Source organism: Anser anser (assembly GCF_964211835.1).
Source record: "Anser anser genome assembly, chromosome: Z".
NCBI classification, from domain to species: domain Eukaryota; kingdom Metazoa; phylum Chordata; class Aves; order Anseriformes; family Anatidae; genus Anser; species Anser anser.
In genome coordinates, this window is record NC_139723.1 from 80,698,733 (window position 1) to 80,710,827 (window position 12,095).

Consider the following 12,095-nt stretch of genomic DNA (forward strand, 5'->3'; position numbering starts at 1 on the left):
TCCATTATGCTGTCCTTGACCAAAATTCCCTCTTATTAAGAATGCTGTTTGTTGACTCTGCGCTTAACTCCTCTGTATGTAGGGACTGCAGGGACATATCATAGATACCATATGTAAATGCATATAAATTGTCTTCTATACAGAGATGCATTAATAGAGATTATTTTATTCATTGCTATCTCTTCCATATAAGTAGAGAAGTATCAAGAGCATTCTTTCCTGTAGTAGGAACAATAATATATTGTCGATAGAAAGATTCCCTAATAAGACAAAAAATTCGTTCAATGACAGGAACAATAGATTTCATAGGAAAGTATGTGACAGGAAAGAGGCATTGCATTGTTTGGAACACCTGTGGTTAATTATCATAGCTGCATACATTAAAATCAGTTTCCGACCTCATATATCTTCATAGACTGTTTGGTGATATTAAGCGATAAAGGCTTAATAATCAAAAGTACTGAGTTAGCAAATGTTTTCTAATTTTAATAACTTCTTGTTGTAATTACTAAGTCTTGGAGTGAAATGATTTAATTAGAAAGTAATCAAGAAGTGTCTACTGTTAATTGAAAGAATTATAAAAGATCTACATTTTTAATATATTTCTTGGGTAATAAAATTAAAGTCTATGATAATTATTTTTTAAACCATGCTGATAAGAAAAGTTTGATACCAAAATGATATATTGTGTATAATAATTCCCATAGCTGCGTTTGCCTTTGTCAGGTATAACCTAAAATAAGGGTACTTTGGACATTCCCATTATCTGTCGTTTTGCATCTTAGTGTGCTTAAAGAATGTCCATTCATGCTCACAGCTCTTACAAGAATAGCAGTAGTTATCATTATTTCTATTTTCTCAACTGATAACGTGTGGTCAAATGAATCAGGATAAATCATGGCTATTTATAGGTTAGATTGAAAAAATTCTATCTAATCTCGTTCTTATAGAAACCTGGATTTATAATTAAGCTGTTTTTAAAAGAAATGGAGATTATTTTCTTTTTATAAAAAAATTAACTTTTCTGGAAAGGAAAAGAGTACATCTCAAATCAAACCAAAAAAATAAAAATAATAATAATAAAAAATAATGGTTCAAAAATGTTCAGCTAAAACCAGAAGAATTTGGATTAAGAAAAAGTCAGCAAAGTACATAGTAAGATTTATAGCTCGTGGTCTTCATCTTTTCATTTCTTCTCTGCCAGGTGAATTCTGAAAATGGGTAATATTTCCCCAAATCCTCCATGGCTATTCATTCCCATGCTGAACCCCACTCAGCAAGTGGAGTGTCAAAAATGCTGAATATGTCATATGGATAAAACCTTTTTTTCCTATTTGCTACTGTTTCTGTTAAACATTCCAATGCACTGATCATCCTAAATAAAACTTCTGTGATGAGCTGCTATTCCCTCTTGGGTGTCTGTTAAAATTAATTTGTCAATGCACAAGAGACACCGGATAAAGATCTTCTAACACAGATTTGTCAGAATAGACATGGTATGTAGGTTTCTGAAATGGTACATGCTCTTAGGTCCTAGGCTTGCGTGAAAATCTTGTACTCTAATAAATAAATGCTATTAAAAAGAAAATGTTTTCCATGAAAGGTAAAAATGTCCTGCTTGCAGGAGAAATGACAGAGCTAAAAACACACATAAAAATGTTTTCCAACCACTGCAATGGAAATAATTGAAGAATAGAAATAAATTAAAAAAAAAAAAAAAAGAGAAATTAACTTATCTTTCATGAGAATGTTATTACTGCTTTACACCCTTAAATTATTTCTCCTGAAAAGCACATCTGATTCATAACAAAACCAACACCACTATTCCTGAGGTTGCTGTTTTTAATCCTGAAGGGCTTTTCAGACTGTCAGAAAATGATGTCATATGACAGGCATGGTGAATAGCCACTAGTAGGATGGAAAGTGACGTCTGTATAGCTGAAGAAAATTCAAATGATCTGTCTGACTAACAAGATTGCAAGATCTTGAAGTGGTGATGGACAAACTGTCAGGCACTTCAGACGAAGTTCACAAATACATGCACATTTTCATTTCTAATTTACACAGGCTGTTAATACAATTGTAGGTGCAAATATGATACTTGTATGCTGAAAGTGTACTAAAAGCTGAAAATACCCTATTTATATACTTATTTTTGTTTTGCCAATTCAACTGGCTTTTATGAACCCAAACCTTTTCTTGGGTTGCTAAACCTTTAAAAATCAAACAAACAAAAACACATTTTATATTTCAAGAAATATTCATCTCATACTAAATGTAAATGATTTGCCCATACAGAATAACTGTTTTGTTTCTGTTGTGCTTTAAACAGAAGACCTTGATATAAGGCATCTATTTGGACTTAATGACTAGATGGTGATGATGTTCTCTAGGTGTTCCCCAGGCCAGCAGCTTTTCCTAGCTCTTCCCCAGGAGTTACCTTCAGCCTTGATCATTACTGTTTAAACAAACACATCTTGAAAACTTAGGAGGTTACTTTTCACTTACCTGCCATCTAAATTCATTCTTCAGAGACATTCTGTCAGCAAAGGAGATATGAGCCAGTGTCTTCATTGTGAAAGAAAAAGAAAAATCTCAGTGTATAGTATGTTCTATATGAAGGAGAAAAAGGGTAATTATATGTTACCTCTTATAGCTACTTTGTAAGAGGGAATTTTCTGGATGGCTACTTTTACAGACAGAAGAAGTCTATTTTACAAAAAATAAAAATAATAAATAAATAGATAAATAAATAAATAAATAAATAAATAAAACTAGGGGAGTGGAGGCGTTGGGGAACTTCTGAATCCCGTAGGAAAACAAAATAAGGAGCATTACATAGACTGTTCCCAACTGGGCATGGCTTTCTAAGTCACACAGAGCACTCGTATTTACTGAAATGCAGACATATATGCATGAGAAATTCCCAGTTGCTGACATTTTGTGAGCTTTTAATAGTACCATTAGTCAATATATCAGTATGCAGCATATCATATTGACTAGAGTTGATGTTTATAGTGAAAAGCTATTGACTTACGGGATGAAAAAGTGGATATAATTCAGCTTCAGGCATTATTGCCCACTGGAGGTTACTTTTTCATGTACAGGGACAATAATTTGCCCTGTAAACTGAAAACTCCAGGCTTACTATATATTTTACTATGCACTTTAAGAAGACTTTTTTGCCGTAAATGTGCTTTACATAGAAGCTGGAACTTCAGCAATAGTATATCCTCTGTTACCATAACTGATACTAAAACATAAACAAACACACACAAACAAAACCTTGAGTGACTCACTAATATTTATTAACTTTACAAACGGGCAATAATGCATTTAGATATAGGTGTAAAAGGATACCTCCTACCTATCCATGAAATTGTATGACATTGCAATAAGTTGACCTTATTGCACTCTATAGGTAACTTAAAGGAGGCTGTAGCGAGGTGGGGGTTGGTCTATTCTCCCACGTGCCTGGTGACAGGACGAGGGGGAATGGGCTAAAGTTGCGCCAGGGGAGGTTTAGATTGGATATTAGGAAGAACTTCTTTACTGAAAGGGTTGTTAGGCATTGGAATGGGCTGCCCGGGGATGTGGTTGAGTCACCATCCCTGGAGGTCTTTAAAAGACGTTTAGATGTAGAGCTTAATGGTATGGTTTAGTGGAGGACTTGTTAGTGTTAGGTCAGAGGTTGGACTAGGTGATATTGGAGGTCTCTTCCAACCTTTATGATTCTGTGATTCTGTGAAGTCAGGATTTTAAATCCTAAATTGACTGTTACTTACTTAGATATCCTTACTATGGGATTGGGATCCTTGGTATAAGATTTATCTCAGGTAACTTTGCTTGTTCCAAGCAGCCAAGCAGGTTCTACAGAGAGATTGTGTAGTCCTCATCCTCAAAGATTTTCAGGACATGATCAAATAAAGCTCTCAGCAACTTGGTCTAACTCTACTTTGACCAAGAATTTGAGCAAGATTGCCATCTGTGATCCCTCCCAGACTGAATTCTCCTACAATCCTATGAAATCAGTCACCCTTAAAAGTTTACACAGGCTCTTTCTGTATTCAGTATTACAGAAGTTAGGTCACATCAGCAAAAGAAAATGTCAGTGACAAGCAGGATGGAATGCTCTCTGGAGTCACTATCGTAGGAATGCAGAAGATCAGCCTGGATTAGCTAATTAACTTTCTGACTGTTAAAAATGATGATATAGCAAAGCATTTCACCTTGAACACACAAACTACTGGTTAGTTGAGTATCGCATGGTTATTCCAAGATGTTTTCTTTGTCTATGAATCGCTCATCTTTGATCTTAACAGATGACTTAGAATGCCACCAAAATATAGTTAAATAATTGCATAGAATAAAAAAGTACTGTATGCATTGACTAATGAAATAATGGGCTGGATCCTACAATTTTAGTAAAAGATTGGCTTGCTAACTACAAAATGCACACGATTCAGCTGACAATAGACCTTGATAAGCCAAAAAAAAAAAAAAAATCAGAATTAGCTTGTCAATAGCAGAAATGAGTCAATAGCAGAACAAATGTTATCCACTTATAATCACAGGAATGGCACAATAGACGATATTCATTATCCACCTGTCAAATCTTGGTGTGAAAAAAGCCACAATAGATCAAGAATAATATAACAATAACAGTAACAATAAAAATAAAAATAAAAACAAGAGCAGCAGCAAAACCAAAAGAAAAAAAAAGTCCTAAAATTTGTGACATAAATCAATGAGTGTTTTCTTCTGTCAATTCACATTAAGATACACCATGTAAGACATAATAACCCAGAGTATCCTAACACAACATGACATCCTGCTTTTCCTTCATGAATTATAATTTAAGACTGGAGACTTTTTTCACCCTTTGGACAGTTACTAACCATAAAATAATCTTTTCAGGGATTTTCCTCAGAGTTTTTCACCCTTTGGATAGTTACTTACTATAACATAATATGATAAGGGATTTTCCTCAGGTTTCTTGGTAAGATAGTCACTTACCTATGTCCTAGGTGAAGCAGCGTATCTTTCCACTTTGCTATTTTTGGTAGCATTCATCCCCAAAATGATGCTGTGTAACAGGATTAAGTCTTTCCTATCACAGTTTGACAGCCCAGTGCCAAGTTCTTCTCACAGGGAGGAGTGTCTTTTGAAACAGAGCGTAAGTTGGGCTGGTTTAGAGAGCTCAGGTAAACCAGTTTTTCCTCTTGAGTTCTAGTGTTGTTTTCCTTCTAGACAACTTCCTTCGTCCACTGCCTCTTTGGCCCTTGATTAGCAGTGACAGCATTGTAGAGCGAGCCAAGACAGTGTTATATTAGCCCGACAGGATAGGATTTAGTTCTGGATTCCCTCACTTAAAGGTAGGTGTCTGCACTGAAGATGTTGCATGTGAGCTGAGTATCTGAGATCCCAGTATATTCAAAAAGTATTATCGTCAATATAAACATCTCACCCTAAAATAGACAGCCTCATTTTTATTTATTTTTTAGCTGAGTGGCTTTCTACATTTTTCAGTACATTGACTGACTTTCCATTGTCTGCTATATGAATTAACATAATGTTATTCTGCTACGTAGGTTTCTGATTTTGGAGCTGAATTTCACTTTTATTACTTGATCTAGTTGTCTAAGTATTTAAATGTAATTTGAGATGTTCTAGAGTATCTAAAACATTTGTAGGGGGTTAGAAGATGTGACACAGTCTATAGGAGGGCAAAATCCTTCTTTGGGATTGGTAACAAAGAGGGACAGCCAAGGGCATCTCAAGTGACACCATGTGACTATGTCTAGGAAAATTTACTTTATTCTTGGTGTCTAATTTATGACAATCATTAAAGATATGCACATAATGAGAAATTAAAATGGACCAAGAACACTTCTGGTCATTGAGGTTAAGCAGGAAAATGTATTTGGGTTTACAATGGTGAATTCTCTAAGCTTTCAAAAAGGCTGAATACATCTGGCGTAGTTATTGGCAGTGGGTAATTCTATCTCCTAAAATGCTGTCACATATTCCAATTGTGTTAGCTGTTATATACCAAAACTGGGCCAGAGACCACGCTAATAGATCATTAATATCGTCAGAGATACTGAAGAGTCCTTCTGAACGTTATTCCACCTAACAGTAACATACAAAGTTTCTAGGAATCCAGCCACATGGGAAGGCATTAATAGATAAACATTCCCTGTTTAGACACTAGAAATGGTTAAAAAATAATGGTAAAAATTCCAGTCCATAATCTTCCAGTCTCCCCAATCTTATCTGCACATGATATATCCAAAATCATTTCAGCCCTTTTAGATGACATAATTCAAGATGGTGTCAGCTTCTACTACATTTTTTTTTTCTATTTCTCTTGAAGTAATTACAATTCAGTCTGGAGTTGAGGTACTGCAATAAGTTTTTACCTTTTGGGTATTTTACTCATTCCTCTCTCTGTCTCTTTTTCTCTTTCCATGCAGACACAAAGCATAATAGAATTGCCACTGCCAAAACCCTCACTCCACTGGAGTGAAAACCATTCATTTATAGTCTCAGTTTTAAGATTCCTGACTCCAAATGTAAGGGTATTCTCCGTGGACGTAATGGGACATTTAGCAATTCATTCATTTTCTTCACATGCTACTTATTTAGACACTCAGCAGTTGGCAGCTTTGATGTGGAGCTGTGGAAACTATAAAGACATTACGTATCATAAAAATATAAATGAAAGAAAACATAGGCCCTGTTTTATATCAGACTAAATTAACTAGTGCAATACTCAGGATATTCTATTTTATAATCATTAGATGAGGTGTTCCCTTGAGTGAAACACTACCTGTCTGTTTCACATATAACACCAACTCTTCACTATTTCCTCTGCAAACAAACTCTGTGTAAGACAAAAGTACACAAAAACAGTAAATGCATAAACTCAAGTAGTATGCACATGAATAGAATAGAGTATAACTATGTTTAAGATTTTAAATATAGCTAAGGTCTCTAAGAGTAAGTAAAGGAAAGAAATAATATATGATAGCAGTAGTCAAACAGCTCCTGGAGTAGAGCTATGATTGTTCAGGGATATTTATATGGAAGGAAAAAAACAACTTCTTATACGGTTCTTCCATCCTGTTTTCTGGCCATTTGCTGTGGGTTGACCCACAAGAAACTAAACACCCACACAGCTGCTCATTCACTCCCACCCCTGCAGTGTAAGTGGAGACAAAACAGTAAAAGCAAGAGTGAGAAACTCATGGGTTAAGACAAAGACAGTTTAATAAGTAGAAGGGGGGGGGGGGGGGGGGGAACCAATCAAAACAAACAAACAAACAAACGAACAACCCTAAGTGATGCAATCATTCACCACCTGCACAATCAGACTGTATGCCTGCAGGTCTCTGGGCAACAGCTACCTTGGAATACAACCCCCCAGTTCCCCACTCCCAATTTTAAATTGTGTGGCATGATGTCACATGGTATGGACTATGTCTCTGGTCAGTTAGGAACAGTTGCTCTAGCTCTCCCCTCCCAACATCTTGTCCACCCCTAGCCTACTTGCCGTGGAGATGCAGAGTGAGAAAGAAAGTACCTTGATGCTGTGCAAGGCAAGGTAGCCAAAGCATTGGTGTACTATCAACACTTTCAGTCATATCCCTAAAATACTCCACCATATGGGCTCCCGTGGGCTCCTATGACAACAGTTAACTCTATTCCAGACAGACTCAGTGCACTATTATAAATACTGGTGTCAAAATGGTGCCCGTTTTAGACTATAATACTTAAACAGTGAGACAAAACCAGTAGGTCCACTTTGGGGAGTGAATCTCTGGACATATAAAGTAGACATTCCATACTTCAGTTCAAATAAAAAGGCATATTAAACCAAGGATCATAATGAAATCAGTATCTATTATAACCATTCAGACACCCTAGACATTGTGAGTGATGAGTGACATTACTGATGCTGAGTATACCTTATTCTGTCATGCACTTATTTGATTTGGTTCTAAAGACCTTCCTCTTCACTATTCATTCTGCGTATTAGTTTTCTTCTTCTTCCTTTTTATTATTTTTTATTTTTTTCCCTTATAATTTCTCACTGTAAGCTCAGAGATGCTTTGGAAACCCCATCCTTGCAGATATTCAAAACTTTGCCAGACAAGATGTTGAGCAACCTGATCTAAATTGGTTTAGCTTTGAACAGAGAAGGGGGCTTCCAGAGGACCCTCCCATCTGGTACCAGTGTTCTGTTCTGTGGTTTCATTTTTTTTAAATTTTTTTATTGTATCAGGTCTTTATTTTATTTTCACTTCCAGAATCATATTAATCCCCCTTTTGAAAATAGAATAATTAATATTACATCATTGTGAATTGCTCTAGCTAAAAAAAAAAAAAAAATCATTGAAAATTTATTGATTATACAAAATGTATTGTAAAAGTGAATATTTTCTGCTAAAAAGTATCAGCTATTTATTGAGGTATTTTTTACTCCAAACATTCCACTTTTGTAACATTATTTTAATTCCTACAGACACTGTTTGGATGTTGCACAGTCTCAGTCTTTTCTGTTCCCAGCTGGAGGACATTCTTGTGATCACATGCCAAGATGTACTGCTTCTTCTCACAAAAAGGGCATACTATGATATGTCTTGTTTATATTGTTTCTGCAAGGAATAATGGTTTATAGACATATGGTAGTATCTCTATGGTAGTATCATACACCCTCATTTATTAAGTCAAGTATATTGGACTGTTTGAGCATGGCAATTTCTTCTGCCTTTATTTATTTATTTATTTACTTTTCCAGAACTCAAAACATGCAAAGCATTTAAAAGAATTCATGTAGATAATTGTTTCTTGTCAAACAGTGTAGAAGTTAAAACTTTGAATGACAATCATCCTAGTAACGACAATCCATTAATGAACCTCTCTATTTAAAATAGAATTTTTAGAATTCCGTTATGATGAGGTACCTGGCAAAGGTATAGTTAAAAAAGATGGGTATCACATTTCAAGAAATGAGGTAAATATTATGAGATTTTTTATGTTTTTTCACTGACAAATAGGCAAACCTCTCACATGAAAATTACCTCTGTCAGACTTAATGTCAATCATAAATCAAACTAAAATCTATCACAAGGTTTTGAAGATTCAGACATATACATTATGTCTTCTTTTCCCCAAATTTTTATACTAATTTCAGCTGGAATGTATTGTTTGGTTTGTTGTTGGTTTTCTTTGTTTGTTTGTTTGTTTGTTTGTTAGCTTGTTTTTAATCCTCTTCCATTCCATTATTATTTAACTCATGCATTAATGGATCCCTTATTCTCTTCAGATTGCATTGATAAAATGTTTGGAATGTATGTCTGGAATATATTTGAACAATTTTAGTTTTTACATTTATTCTATTTTTTCTCAATGCTTCTTGAATATTTTCAAAAAATATGTGAATATTATCAAAAATATTTGATATTTTCCTTTTTGTTTGTTTATTTGTTTGTTTTTTTAATCTTTAATTTCTATGTCCTTTCTCTTTATTTATATTCTCTTGCTAAGGAGTCCTGAAAAATCTCAAGAATACTTCTTTTATTAGTCTTTTGATGTGTAACATTATTTGGCTGTATCTAACTTCTTTTTTTTTGGGGGGGGGGGGTGGGAGGTGTCTTCTGTTGCTTATTAGTGGTTCCTTTTTTTTCCTAATTGAATTTTCTATTATCCTTTTACATTCAATGTACTCTGACAACATTTTATTTAACTTTTGCCTGAGGTACAATGTCTCAGTCATTTTCCCAGGTTGGAAATGGAAAATATGGAAAAAGCCCTTCTTTATATTCATATTCTGGATCTGTTCCACCCAGCCTAGTTTTCTCTTGTTCCTTTTGTTCCTTTACCACTGGAAACCTTAGTTATAGACCCACTTTCATAATTTTATTTAATTTGAATAAACTCAACTTAAAATCACTCTTTCCCGGGTTAATTTTCATGCCTGGCTTATCTTCTTAGTTTACCGCTACTAAATCTTACAGCGGGATTAAAAATCTTTCAACTCCAGTGTGTGACAAACCTGTTGGTAGTTAGGTTTGAGATTCTATCACAGTGAAATTGTTCTGAAGAAAAGGCATGGTCAGTACAATTTTGATTTTCCATGGTGCTAGGAATGTCTCTACAAGTACAAAACCCAAGAGGCTGCTCTAACTAGGATTAGTACAGGAGATGGCTAATTGGTCTTTCACCTTATTTTTGCTGTCATTCCTTCAGGGATCAGGTTAAGCCTCAGAGTATGTTTCATCAGGGAATCACAGAGATTTTACTTTGTCTATCTGTCTATCATCTAGATACTTCCTCTAATGTTGACTTGATTTCTATAAGCCTCACAACTCATCATGCAGTTCCTCTTATCCAAAATAGATATATAATTTACGGTACCAGAGGCAGCTGTTTGGGCAACAGAATTTAAGGCATTAGATAGCAACAATTGCTAAATCTTTATTAAGCTTCCTGATTTCCCAACTCTTGCCCAGGCCAAGCCCCACCTTACTTACTAGATTTTTGCATCTTTAAATTAAAAAGATGTTAATGAGGTGTATACAAGTCTGACCTTGGACACATAAATCATTCTGAGTAGAACTGAGATTACATATGTAATATAACCCGAAGTCATGCCCTGGTCTTTTAAAATAAAGCTCCACTCAGTGACTAAATAGAACTGCTGCATGAAAATGTTGGTTACTCAGCAAAACTTAAATGACACAGAAAGACCAACTCTTTTTCTTTCAGTTTCAGCTACGAATCCTCAATAATATTGCAAAATATCACTGTGATATCTGAATGCTTAATCATTCATAGGATTGCCTGTTGGCCTAATGCCAACAGAAATCACTGTATTCATTTAGGATGGGATTCACCTCATTCAGCTTCAAAAGATGATAACGTCTGCACCTGGTCTAATACCATTTTCAAGAGACTAAAATAAATAGGCATTTTTAGGAGATGGTTCCTTAGCCCTACTTTCAAGTTCACTTTAGAATGAGTTGAATTATGCCCTACAAATACCAATTTCTGATTTTGACTACAAGATAGGCTATGGTGAGACTAAATTAAGATATCTGTGCTTATTCAGACAAATCTTACCCTTTATCTCTCTGTACAATCAATGGAAATAGATACCTTTGCAGGATGATTCATCCGACCTAAGATCCATGTCTAAGAAAAGTGGAGTGAATACCCATGTAAAGGTCTTTCTCTACTGAATACGCAGAAAATATTTTTACATAATCAGCTTAGAATAAATAACTGATTTCTAGCTGATAAAAATACATGAAGTGTCTTTGAACTTTTAATTGTACACAACTTCCATGAAGAAATTCCAGTTTTAATTCTAGGATCTCTGGTTGAATTACAGTACATTTTACAAACAAACAAAAACTTTATTTCCTTATTTGAAAATGGCAGGTGATGAAAATTCTACTATAACTGTTGACAAGTCATTCTACCATTTTCCACCATTTTTGATAAAAAATACATATAACCAGTTTTCTGAGTTTTAATTCATGACTACTGAATCTTTTTATGTTTTTCCTTCTAAGACTGAAGAAACTTCTGTTATCACATTTTTATTCCATCAGTGGATATTTATAGACCATGTCTAGTTATCCTTTCATCTTCCTTTTGAAAAATTAAACAGAGCATGGAGTAATTCATCGCACACAGTTTTCAAATCTGTAATAATTCCTACGGAACTTTTCTGAACCCTTTCCAATCTTTTTCAATATCTTTTCTCAGCAGCAGGTACTAAGGCTGGATAGTTTTTCTATAATGGTCATGTCAATGCCAAGTACAAACTAATAAATAGATTCCTTTCTCCTATTTGATATATTTTCCTTTATGTGTTTAAGGATCACATTAGTCCTCTACAACATAATGTCTCATTGGGATCGCATGCTCTTCTGATGAGCTACCACTGATTCTCATTTTCTCCTTCAAATCTTTTACAAAATCACAGCTTCTTGGAATAGAATTTTCCATCCTGTAAATGTAACTCTGATTTCCTGATCTAGGGGCCAGAAATGCAGCTATCTGAGGTCAGTGTAATTCTGTTC